Below are 12,708 nucleotides of genomic sequence, written 5' to 3' on the forward strand. Positions count from 1 at the left end.
CCTCCTCCATCAAGGAGGTTATAGTCACACCTCTCCCCAAAAAAGTAGGCCTTGACCCCAGAGATCCCACTAACCTCAGGCCCATAATGAACAGTCACTTTCTTTTGAAGATACTAGACAAAGTAGACACAACACAACTTCAATCATATGTAGAAGCCAATAACATCTCACATGAGGGCCAATCTGGTTTTAGACTGGCACACAGCACAGAAACAGCTTTGGCTGACTTAAAATCCCATATGCTAAGGGTCATGGAGAATGGCAAGACTGGTCCTCTTGGACCTGTCAGCAGCGTTTGATCCGCTTGACCACCAACGTTTCTATCAAACTCTGGAGTCCATTGTAAATTGTTCCAGTGGAGCGATTGAATGGCTTCAATCTTCCCTGTTTCATTTTGTTTCCAGAATCCATTGGGGAGATGCTTTCTCAACCTCCGCACCCATCTTCTGTGGAGTCCACAAGGCGCCAGCCTGTCACTGGTGCTATTTAATATCTATATCCACCCCCTGTGCTCTATATTATAGAGCCTCTGCATCTTTTTTACTTACTACGCTGACGATACGCAACTTGTGATGGAACTTAGCGGGACCACTCCCTGGACTCTTCCAGACTACATTCACTTTTCAGAAGCATGGAATCTTGGATGTCCAAAAACTGTATGTGTATTATTGGAGGGAAGAGGGAGCTGCATATTTTTGGTTCTTCCCAGACAAGCGCTAAGCTCACTGTGAAATATGCCTATTTCACCAACAATAACATCAATGTCCCAGCCCAACTTAAAGTTAAAACTGGGCATCACTTTGGAAGCCTCACTCATCTCGGATGAGCACACCAATCTGGTTAGTCGAAACATCAACTACCACTTCCGACTTCTCAGAAATATGAGACCTTTTCTGCTTGAAAAGAATGATGCCACCATTGTTTGTGGCACCATCGTACCTAGGCTGGACTACTGTAATGCACTGCTTCTTGGGGCTAATAACACCAGTCTAAAAAAGATGTCAGCAAATCCAAAATGACTCGGTTCGAATTATAAAAAACATCACATGGAAGGAATACATCTCAAAACATCGGAAAGATCTGTATTGGCTGGTTATTCAGGAGTGCATTAAATACAAAACCTGTACCATCGTACACCGCTGCCTCTTTGGCAACGCATCTTCATATCGCAAATCTGCAATGACCCCTTATACTCCCAGAAGCCACCTCCATTCCTCCGACCTGGCCCTGGTCTTATGCCCACCATTTAAAAAGTAAAAGGGCCTTGGTCCCTCTCTCCCTGTCCAGGCTGCCCAACTGTGTAATTCCCTTCCCTAAGAACTGAGACGAGAGACCAACCTGCCGAGTTTCAGGAAAAAACTCAAGACCACACTCTTCAAGTAGTAAACCCCGGAACTCAATGATCACACTGTCGCCCTTACACTGTCCTGCCTATCTTTTATTGTCCTTATGTGTATGTGCGCCCTGATGCCTGTCGGCTCCCTGCCATGTTATAAATAAATAAATAATAAAATAATATAGTGACCTGAAATGACAACAGATACACGTTCACTAGAATGCAAGGTGTAACTCTTACCTCTGGCGCCCTGCAGTAGTGCCTGGTCCGGTCTGTCAACGAGGTCAGGTCCGGTGTGTAAACGCCTTCTGATGATGCCCCAAAACCTCTCCCTCCGCTCTGCTCGCTGCAGATGAACTCACCTAGCAGTCAGAGGGGCAGGAGTGATCTGGAGATTCAGGATCTGGATCAGTTGCGCCTACGAGGCGTATGGCACCAAAGTCACTATCAGTCCCTTACTTGTATTGATGCTTCTGCCCATTTACCTCACTGGACTTGTAAAAGTCCTGCGTAGTTCTGTCGCTGTGCTTTAACTTTCTCCAGTAGGTTTGCCTCCAGTTTCTTCATTGAGGCGTGACGGTTTACCAGTTACTCCACTGGTTACATGAGAGCCCAGGCCCGCTGCGACTCACAAGCCGCCTTCCGTTGCGTTAAGACACCCTCCCCCTAGCCAGTGGGTTATATGTCTGTGTGCATGTATGTTGCGCTGTATTTTAACTCAGTTCTCTATTTTCTCCCCAGACTTGGGATGCAGATGGAAGAGGTCGACATGTAAGAAGAAGGGCACTGCTTCTGGGATATTGTTCAGGTAAGGCAATGCGCGGGTGGCGGGAGGGTTGTTTGAATTGACCTCCACTCACCAAATGTCTTTCTTTTCAGATGCAGAAGATGCTGACTTCAAGGCACGGTTGGAGTCCAGCGGCATTGCGGATCGGGAGTTGCAGGAGAAGTCAGAAGAGTTCCAGAGCTCCGGTAAGTAGCAGATCTTGACTCGCGTCGTGAAGAGTTTGGATTTCCACAGGGAAGCACGATGCCTTGATTCATTGTGAAGAACAGGTTTCAAACTTGATCCAACGTGCAGAACGAAGCGACTGCAGAAGGCAAGCATCACACCGGTAGCCAAAGAAAATGCTAAGCACTGGGCGTGGCCCAGGGCGGAGTTCATATAGCCCTGGGCCCACCCAGATCCACTAGACCACCATGAGAATACACATTGCGGCCCTCTAGGGGCCATGTTGAATAACACTGTCTGGTTCCTGTTGGGGGCCATCTTGGAAGGGGCCAAAGGCACACAAAGGTCTGTTTCGGCGCCAGGCAGCCAGTTTCTCAGTCCAGGTGCCTCCCTGAACCTTAGGGGTTCTTGAGATCGTGACAGCACCTCCCTGAAAGCCCCCCCAAGAAGAGTCACTCCCGGACCGGGTCGTTCTGAATATTCTTTATGGTAATGCGCCACCAGGCGGGGTGCATGCAAATGTTCCACTGGTTCCCAAGTCCGATCCAGTACCCCATAGCCCTTCCCGTCCACCAGGTAATAAAGCTTCTTCCGGACAATTTAGAGTCCATGATTTTCCTGACTTCGTACTCAGCCTCTCCTTGCACTAGTATAGGTGGAGGACTTCTAAGACTGTCTCGAGTTCCTGGATAGACCAGTTTCAACAATGAGACATGAAATACTGGGTGTATTCAGAGAGTAGATGGTAAGTCCAGTTCCATGGCAACAGGATTAACAATATTTTTTATCGAGTATGGACCGATGTACTTTGGGTGGAACTTCCTGGGTCCTTTCAGCTGGATATGCTTCATGGAAAGCCAAACCTGGTCTCCCGTCTGGTACTGGGGTTCAGGCGTTCTTTTTCTGTCTGCAAAGCATTTCTGGTTTGTCTTGGCTTCCTGAAGAGCTTGTGTAGCCTTTTTTAGGGTTTCTTTAATGCTAGTATTCAGGGTGCTCACGGCTGGTGGGTCTAAAGCCCCTGGTGGATCCACAGTTGAAGTTCGAGGATCTCGCCCATACGAGAAAAATAAAGGTGACACACCGGTGGAACTATGGACCATGTTGTTATACGCGTACTCAGCTGCCCATAGTAACTTCTTCCAGTTTTGATCTGTTTAGGCAAGCATGCACTGAAGGTATTGTTCAAGCGATTGATTTGTCCTTTCGGTCTGTCCACCGGTGTGTGGATGGTGATTAGTGGACAGACTGACCTCGATCTGTGCTTTTGCACAGCAAGCTTTCCAAAATCTGGACACAAACTGGCTTCCTCTATCGGAGATTACCACAAAGGGGAATCCATGCGATCTGACAATGTTGGTCAGGAAGACTTGCGCTAATTGTCCCGCATTAGGTATTTGTTTCAAAGCGATGAAGTGTGCCATCTTAGTCAGGATTCCACCACTACCAGTATGGTATTGTAACCATCGCAGGAGGGTAAGTCCGCAATAAAATGTAAGGATATTGTGTGCCATGGAGTTGGTGGAATTGACAAAGGACGGAGCAATCCTTGAGGCTTGATTCTGAATGCTTTGTTTCTTGCACAAACATTGCAGGCCTTTACATGTTGCACAATGTCTTTCTGCCACGTTGGCCATCAGAAATGTCGCTGATTCTTTGCCATGGTTTTGGCTATGCCAGGATGGCCTGCTGTAAGTGCGCTGTGATAGGTGTCCATGATTAATTCTTGCATTTCGTGGTGCGGCAAATAGAGGCGTTTCTGGTAATATGGTAAATTGTTCACTTCAGTACGCTGAGGTCCTTGTGCGACCCAAGTTTGTACTTCCACTGGGACATGTTTTCTTTGATCTTTCCATGCAGCGTCTCCAGAGTGGTCTGAGTGTTGCTAATCAGTCCAATAAGCTTCTCTTCACGTATGATGGGCTGTGGGAGAGGGGTAGCATAAGCGTCTTCCCTTTCGGTATCCCAACCAATTCGTGACTGCGCATCCGCTTTTCCATTTTTCACTCTGGGACGATAACTAACTGTGAAATCATACTCCGAGAAGAACTGAGCCCATCGTAAATGTCGTGGCGTTTGTGCCCTGGCTGTCAGTAGAAATTGCAATTTCCGATGGTCAGTAAGCACAATGACTGGATGTCGTGGTCCTAATAGATGGTGTCGCCACTCCTTGAAAGCTGCTTTTATGGCAAGAAGTTCCTTATTGGTTACTGCATAGTTAAATTCAGCAGGATTACATTTTCCTGACCAAAAGGCCACTGGATGTAATTGGTTGGTAACCGAATCCCTCTGGGATAATATCGCCCCCATTGCCACATTGGAGGCGTCCGTTTCAACCAGGAATGTGAGGTCCGGATTTGGATGACGAAGTATTGATGCTGAGATGAATCGCCTTTTTAATTCCTGGAATGCCTTCTCGGCTTCTTCAGTACATTGAAAAATGCGTTTTTTCCTAAGCAATGATGTGATTGGATGGACTACTTCTGAAAAGTCAGCGATGAACCTCCTCTAAAAGTTTGCAAAGCCCAAGAAGCTTTGAGCCGTCTTAACTGAAGTTGGCAATGGCCACTGCAAAATTGCTTCCGCCTTGCGTTTATCCATCTGGATACCCTGGGGACTAACTAGGTATCCAAGAAATTCCACCATGGTGACGTGAAAAGCACATTTTTCAAGTTTTGCAAACAGATGGTACTGACACAGCTTAGCAATGACTGTGCTCACATGATGTACGTGTTCTTCATAGGTTCTAGAATGTATTAAGATATCGTCTATGTAAACCATAGTGCAAACATCCAGTAATTCTCTTAGTACATCTGTCATAAAATACTGGAAGGCTGCTGGAGCGTTACATAGCCCAAAGGGCATGACAGTGTACTCAAATAGCCCAAACCTGGTGCAGAAAGCTGTCTTCCATTAGTCTCCAGCTTTGACACAAACCAAGTGGTAGGCCCCCACAGGTCCAGTTTCGTGTAGATCTTTGCGCCTTTTACTTTGTCTAGAAGCACTGGAATCAGTGGTAACGGATACCGGTTCTTTACAGTGATCTTATTAATCCCTCTATAGTCTATGCATGTCCTCAGGTCACCTTCCTTCTTGGGGATGAAGAAAAGAGCTGATGAGACTGGTGATTTGGAAGGGCGAATGAACCCATTGGCTAAATATTGGTCCAGCTACTCGCCTAGGTGCTGGTTCTCCTTTTCTGTAAGGGCGTAGATATGACTGAATGGAAGTTGTTGTCCAGGGATCAGATCAATTTGACAGTCATAGGGCCTGTGAGGTGGTAATGTATTGGCCTGTTCCTTGTGAAAAACGTCATGGAAGTTGCTGTACTCCTGAGGGAGTTGCCCTATGATCCCAAGAGCCGTCCCTGTTGTCTGCACTGTTGACGTGAATCCTTCTCGGGTTTTTTCTGAAGCTGAATAACAGGTTCTGGCACATTCGGTTGAAAACCGCACTGTATGCTTGCGCCAATCTATAACAGGGTTGTGACGTACCAGCCAGGGCATTCCCAGGATTAACTGGAATTGAGGAGCATTGATAAGGTCGAAGACTATGTTTTCCCGATGGCCATCATGGCATAGCATCACAACAGTTCAAGTGCATAGGGTCACTGGCCCAGAGGTCAACTGAGTTCTATCCACGGACAATACATTATCAGCCTTTTCCCTTTTCTGGGTAGGCACCCCTATCCGTTGGGCCATGGTGATGTCCATGTAGTTACCTACCGCTCCGCAGTCGATATACGGTTCCAGGACGTGCATCCATTGTGACTATTCAGGGTTTAGGAGAATAACTGGTGTTGTTACATGCGAGACCGCTGACGCCTCTACCTCTCCCGACAAGCCGGTCTCTACTCTTGTCGAGCCTGGTAGTTTTCCCGTGACTCTTATGGTTCTGCTGTGGCGTCCATAGCCCCCAAAGGTCTTCAAGTTATCTTGTTAGGGCAGTCTTTCAAAAAATGTCCGGCTTTGCCACAGTATAGACATAGTTGTTGTTTTCTGCGGCGTTCTCTTTCCTCCTTGGTCAGTGGTCCTCGAACACTTCCCAACTGCATTGGTTCTGGGGCATTATCAGTGGACAGGGTTGTATCTCGGGGACGGACATAGAGGGGCCGATTATCAAAACGGGCTCAGTCGGATCTCTCTTTCTTGCAGGCGGTGGTCAAGCTGCACTACCAGGTCTATGTACTCAGCACAGCGATCCGGTGGGTTCACAACCTGTGCAAGAACGTCCTTCAACTCATTTCGTAGGCCTCGGTAGAACAAAGTGGTTCTCTTATCCTCTGGCCAGTTGGTTTCCGCCATCAGGCGATTAAATGTGGTGATATAAGCCAGAAGATCCTGAGAGCCTTGTCGAAGACCGAGCAATTCGGCATCCAGAGCGTGTCCCCGAGTACAGCAAGAAAAAAGTTTGTCCATTTCTTGCTGAAACTGTGCAAAATTGTGCAAAACAGGATCATCACGGTCAACCAATGGAACTGACCAACTAGCGGCATGCCCCCCGAGATAGGATAGGATGAAGGCCACTTTAGTTTGATCCGTTGGGAACGCTCCTGGTAGGCATAAAAAGTGGAGGCGACACTGTGTCATGAATACCCCATATTTCAGTGGATCACCCAGGAATCTTTCAGGTGGAGCCAATGGGATGGTAACAGGAGTGGTTACCTGTAACTGAGGGAGTGCTGCGACTGCTCCACTTGCAGTATCTGGCAATGCGGTTTGTCTTGCTTGAGTGCTGGTGAGGCGCCTTGCCAGTTCTTCAGTTCTGTCTCGATTCACCACCAGTTCCTTCCTTACGGCACTGGTCTCTGAGTGTGCAGCATGCACCTCGGCTCTCAATTCCCCCAGGAGGAGAGCCAACTGGTCAACTTCTGAAGCCATGGCACTCAGAGCGGAGCAAAGACGTGGGCTTAGCATTCTGTAGCGCTTACCTCTGGGGCCCTGCAGGAGTGCCTGGTCCAGTCTGTCGACGAGGTCAGGTCTGGTCTGTAAATGCCTTCTGATGATGCCCCAAAACCTCTCCCTCTGCTCTGCTCGCTGCAGGTGAACTCACCCAGCGGTCAGAGGGGCAGGAGTGATCTGGAGATTCAGGATCTGGATCAGTTGCGCCTACGAGGCGTATGGCACCAAAGTCACTATCAGTCCCTTGCTTGTATTGATGCTTCTGCCCAGTTACCTCACTGGACTTGTACCAGTCCTGCATAGTTCTGTCGCTGTGCTTTAACCTTTCTCCAGTAGGTTTGCCTCCAGTTTCTTCACTGAGGCGTGACTGTTTACCAGTTACTCCACTGGTTATATGAGAGCCCAGGCCTGCTGCGACTCCCAAGCCGCCTTTCGTTGCGTTAAGGCACCCTCCCACTAGCCAGTGGGTTATATGTCAGTGTGCATGTATGTTGCGCTGTATTTTAACTCAGTTCTCTATTTTCTCCCCAGACATGGGATGCAGATGGAAGAGGTCGACATGTAAGAATAAGAGCACTGCTTCTGGGATTAAGTTCAGGTAAGGCAATGCGCGGGTGGCGGGAGGGTTGTTTGAATTGACCTCCACTCACCAAATGTCTTTCTTTTCAGATGCAGAAGATGCTGACTTCAAGGCGCGGTTGGAGTCCAGCGGGCGTAGCGGATTGGGAGTTGCAGGAGAAGTCAGAAGAGTTCCAGAGCTCCGTTAAGTAGCAGATCTTGACTCGCGTCGTGAAGAGTTTGGATTTCCACAAGGAAGCACCGTGCCTTGATTCGTCGTGAAGAACAGGTTTCAAACTTGATCCGACGTGCAGAACGAAGCAGACTGCAGAAGGCAAGCGTCACGCCGGCAGCCAAAGAAAACTCTAAGCACTGGGTGTGGCCCAGGGCGGGGTTTATATAGCCCTGGGCCCACCCAGATCCACTAGACCACCATGAGAATACACATTGCGGCCCTCTAGAGGCCATGTTGAATAACACAGTCTGGTTTCTGGCCATCTTGGAAGGGGCCAAAAGCACACAAAGGTCTGTTTCGGCGCCAGGCAGCCAGTTTCTCAGTCCAGGTGCCTCCCTGAACCTTAGGGGTTCTTGAGATCGTGGCACAAGGACCCTATAAGACATAGTCCACATATAATGCACATCATGGGTCAACATAATGTTAACCTAAATATCCGATCATGTCCCTCAGTGAATCAGCATGTCAGTTATCATCACTGAACATGGAAGTATGTAAACGCCACCTGGAGTTTCACTATTAAAGTCCAATTTAAAGTGAGCAAACTGCACATGGTGCAACATGGCAATGCCTGTCGGGCCAAGAAAAGGAGTCCACCTTTGACATCAAAAACAAAATATCACCTAAATAACCAGCACTGTGCACATAGTCAGAGGGGGGGGCATGAGAAAGGGGCATGGTAAGGTGAGAAGCAACATAAGAATATTGTGCAGGGAAAACCAAAATAGCATCATTTGCAAGAAGCCTTGCTAAGACCCACCTTGTGGATCATTCTGGTATGGGGCCCTGCCCATGCAAGCCAATGCCTGGTCCTCTTGTGTGGCTGCCACACGTGACACACATGCATGCAACCAGTTCCCGATGACTCTTCTTGCGTTTCTCCTTCATGTCTGCCTGCATGAGAGCCCTTGTTGCATCTATCTGGATGTTGATAGTGTCCATCCGGGAGGAAATCTCAAAAGAGTGATGCTCCCTTGAGGCCTCCAACTGCTCATGCAGGAGTGCACCCACGTCTGTCATCTCCTGCCAGTGCTAGTCCAGTGAGGCTTTCATCTCCTCATGTAGGCATTGCTTCAAGGCAGAGATCTCCCCATGCAGTTGGAATTCCGTACACATCGTGGAAGTAGACGTTATGATATTGTCTGGCAGACGATGCATGCCCCTGACGAACTCCTGCATGACCTTGCACTATTGCATAATTTTGTGTATCACCTCCTTGTCCTAGTCAAAGCAAGAAGCAAGCATACGTCGCCCACGTGTGTGTGGCCGACGAAACCATGATGAGGCAGTGCGTCTCTGTCCGAGTGACTGCACTGGCATGAGCTTGTGTACAGGTGCATTATAAATGCCATATCAAATCATATCATATCACATGCATCCCACTCCCAGTACACACCTCTGCTAGATTAGTGTGGGCAAAGTTACAGGCACAATGCTGACAGAAGAAGCAAGGCACACCACTGGCAGGGGCACAGTCTCCTGTCCCCCCTGAGTCTCAGTCTCCTCCAAGATCTCAAGGAGAAAAATTGGGTCGGGACTGCTGAGTGGTGGTTGTTCCACCATCTGCCTCAATATGGCTGCAACATCTGCATCATCATCCTCCTCCGATGATGCCTGTGCAGGCATGCTGTGGATGGTCTGCAACAGCAGCGGGTTCTCACCATGCACAGCAGCACAGCCACTGCTGCTACCTGGTTGTGCATCTCTTGACAACTCATCTGCCACTGTCTCACCCTCTGCTGCTTCATCACCTACAAAAAGGTAGCCAACAAAAGCCAGGGGCCATCTGTATACATGTAATGCATGCAAAACATAAGGGTAATCTACACATCCATCAAATTCGTGAACTGGACATATAGTCTTGCTCGACATCCATGTTTACCATAGCAGAAGCACCATGCCATCCCAGACACCCCACATCGGACATACATCGTGGCAGTGTAAATCTGATGCGTGAGGAAAGAGGTATACATGCAACGTGGACATGCCACGAAGGCCATCAGGATGTACATGGAGCACACTGACAGTGGTCTGCAGATATCAGCAACACATATTCTGGTGATACAAGTGCAATGTCCCATTCAAGTAGACATCATCAGTTTGTCCAATAAGTCATAGCAGTTATGTCATTGGCAGCAGGACTGGATGTGCATTGCATAATGTGCAAGTATGTGTTGCTGTCAGTATTCCAACATGTGTGTAGCATGACATAGCTATACTGCCAGAGGAAGAAACAAATGGATGTTGTGGCTGCAGAGGTCAAAGGCAGGACAGTCTATAGTAGGCATGTTATAATTTGGCAATGCAAAATGTCATAGACAATGGAACATGCAAGTAGGGAAATGGTGCAGGCAGGAGTAGGAAAAGGGGTCACAGGGGCATAGCTGCAATTGCAAGGTCTGTGGACAAAGGTGGAAAGAGACTGGCCATGTTGGTAGCAAACCCTGTAGCCCATCCAATCCAAAGGCAAGCCTCCGTGTGTATATGTTCTTATGTTCAGTCAGTGTTCCATAAAATCCCACTTCCAACCCCGTGGAGAAAGGCAATGCCAAGGTTACAGGCAGCTCTTCTGAAAAGGTAAAAGTCAAGGGCATCACAGGCATGTCTGACAAAGCCCGACATGGATGTCACCTGTGTGCACTCACATGGACAACAGAGTATTGACACTCCAAATGCACTGGCAACATGAGAAGACATGTCTATGCTGTCTGTTACCAGTATATGTGCGGCAGTGGATATGAATCCCTGCACATTTTGCTGGCAGAGCACCCCTTCATAGGATATCATCTGACTGGAGCAGTGAACGAATCACACATGCATGACCCATTGCTAGTAGAGGAGCCATGTGAGTGTACCCAGCCGTGTGACTACACTCTACACAGGCATGACACTAATGCAGTGTGCAGTGACATGTGACATGCAGAATGTGGACATATTGGCATGGGTTTATGGTCATTGCATCAAACTCCTTGCAACTAAATGCATTTGCATCAGATTTTTTCCATCTAAAAAAATGTGCATCGAATGTATTCATTTTCTTTCTTTTTTGGGGGGAGTCCCCCCAAACCCCTGCTTTTTACCCTTTAAAATCCACCTGAACTAAAATTAACACTTTACCCCCAAAGACATGCATTTGATGCACATTTTGTAGATGGAAACAATTTGATGGAATGGAAATAGATGCAATGACCAGATACCATTGGCATTTAGGCAATGCCATTCATAAATACACCTGTAAATTGCACTGAAATGACCATCATGCATCCAACAGTCACACTGCATATCATGTGGACAGAGTGCACATGTATGTACAGCCGGATTGGAAATGCCCTGATGTGAATCCCCCTGGGCAATACACACATCAGTCACAAATGTCACTCACCTGCTGCAAGAGCATGTGTGTCGTAGCCTCCTACGCCAACAACCTGCTCACTCGTTATGAGTCCAGAGGCAATTTCCTCAAAAGAAGTGAACTGCTCAACACTTGGAGACCCACCACCAGTAGCCTGTGCAGAGGACACATTTGCACCAAGTTTTTCTTTGGTACACCTGGTGATGTCATCCATCCTCCTATACACTTCTGGTGCTGTGCACTTCTCCAACCCACAGCATTCACTAAATCAGTGATCTCCTGCCTGCCACTTCCGCTTCTGGGCCAGTGTTGCTGGCGCTCATCCTCATAGTCTGTGAGGATGTGAAACTTGCACGTAGATTAAAAACCATCTGGTTGAAACTTGCATCTGAGTCAACCAAGGACGCCTGGAAACAAGCTGACAAGAATTATAGAAACAAGGTCACAGAGAATAGGAAGAACTTTTAAAACGCAGAAATTGAAAAAGCTTCTAATAGCACCAGACAACTGTTTGAAATGGTTCAATCGTTAGAGAAACCGAATGCTGTTCAAGTATCCTTCGTGTCCACCATAGAAGATACCATAATAGTTCAGGCTGTATTCGAAGAAAACATTATCAAATGCAAATGCACAAAAATCAAGGACACTGCACAGTACAAGAACATCCCAGGCAACCCCTCCTGCCAGAAAGATTACCATAGTCTTGGTCAGCCATGCCCTAACATTTCATTCTCCAAAATAGAGATTCATGACATGGAAAACATTCTACAATCTATATAACCCACAGCATGTTCCGAGAACATTATTCCTTCTAAAATAGTTTTGAACCATAAGGAAATCTTTGCACCCTTTTTCACCAGACTCGTCAATGCATCCTTCCAGGAAGGTAAGGTTCCCAAGGGCATTAAGATGGTAGAAATTACCCCAATACCCAAAAAGCCTAATCTGGTCCCTAAAGACCCAACGGCCCTAATTGGTTTGTATTTTAAGTAGATATTACCAGCTATTAGGATATGTTCATGTTATTATTTAATGTGAACATTGACATCCATCACACTGTGTGACTAGGAAAACCCACAGTTTGCTTCAAAGTTTCATTGATTTGTATTTCTGCGTGAGTATGGGAATGACAGAAGGAGTGAATGTGGTGAGTTATGATGTTCTACCACTTGTTTTAGAGATTGGTGTAGTAGTTTTAAAATTATGCAATAAAGATATAAGTATACGGTGAGTTGAGAGTTGATTAGAGGTGTGCCCTCAGTACACAGCAACACTAATCCAGTTCTGTTGTTTATGATATAGCTATTCAAACACCTTTACGAAAAGAGTTTGCTTAGTTTATATTTCCGCTCTTGCTTGGGGAGTCTGGGAGGTGAT

The sequence above is a fragment of the Ambystoma mexicanum genome, chromosome 2q, assembly GCF_040938575.1.
Source record: "Ambystoma mexicanum isolate Mex_15411 chromosome 2q, UKY_AmexF1_1, whole genome shotgun sequence".
In the NCBI taxonomy this organism is placed as follows: domain Eukaryota; kingdom Metazoa; phylum Chordata; class Amphibia; order Caudata; family Ambystomatidae; genus Ambystoma; species Ambystoma mexicanum.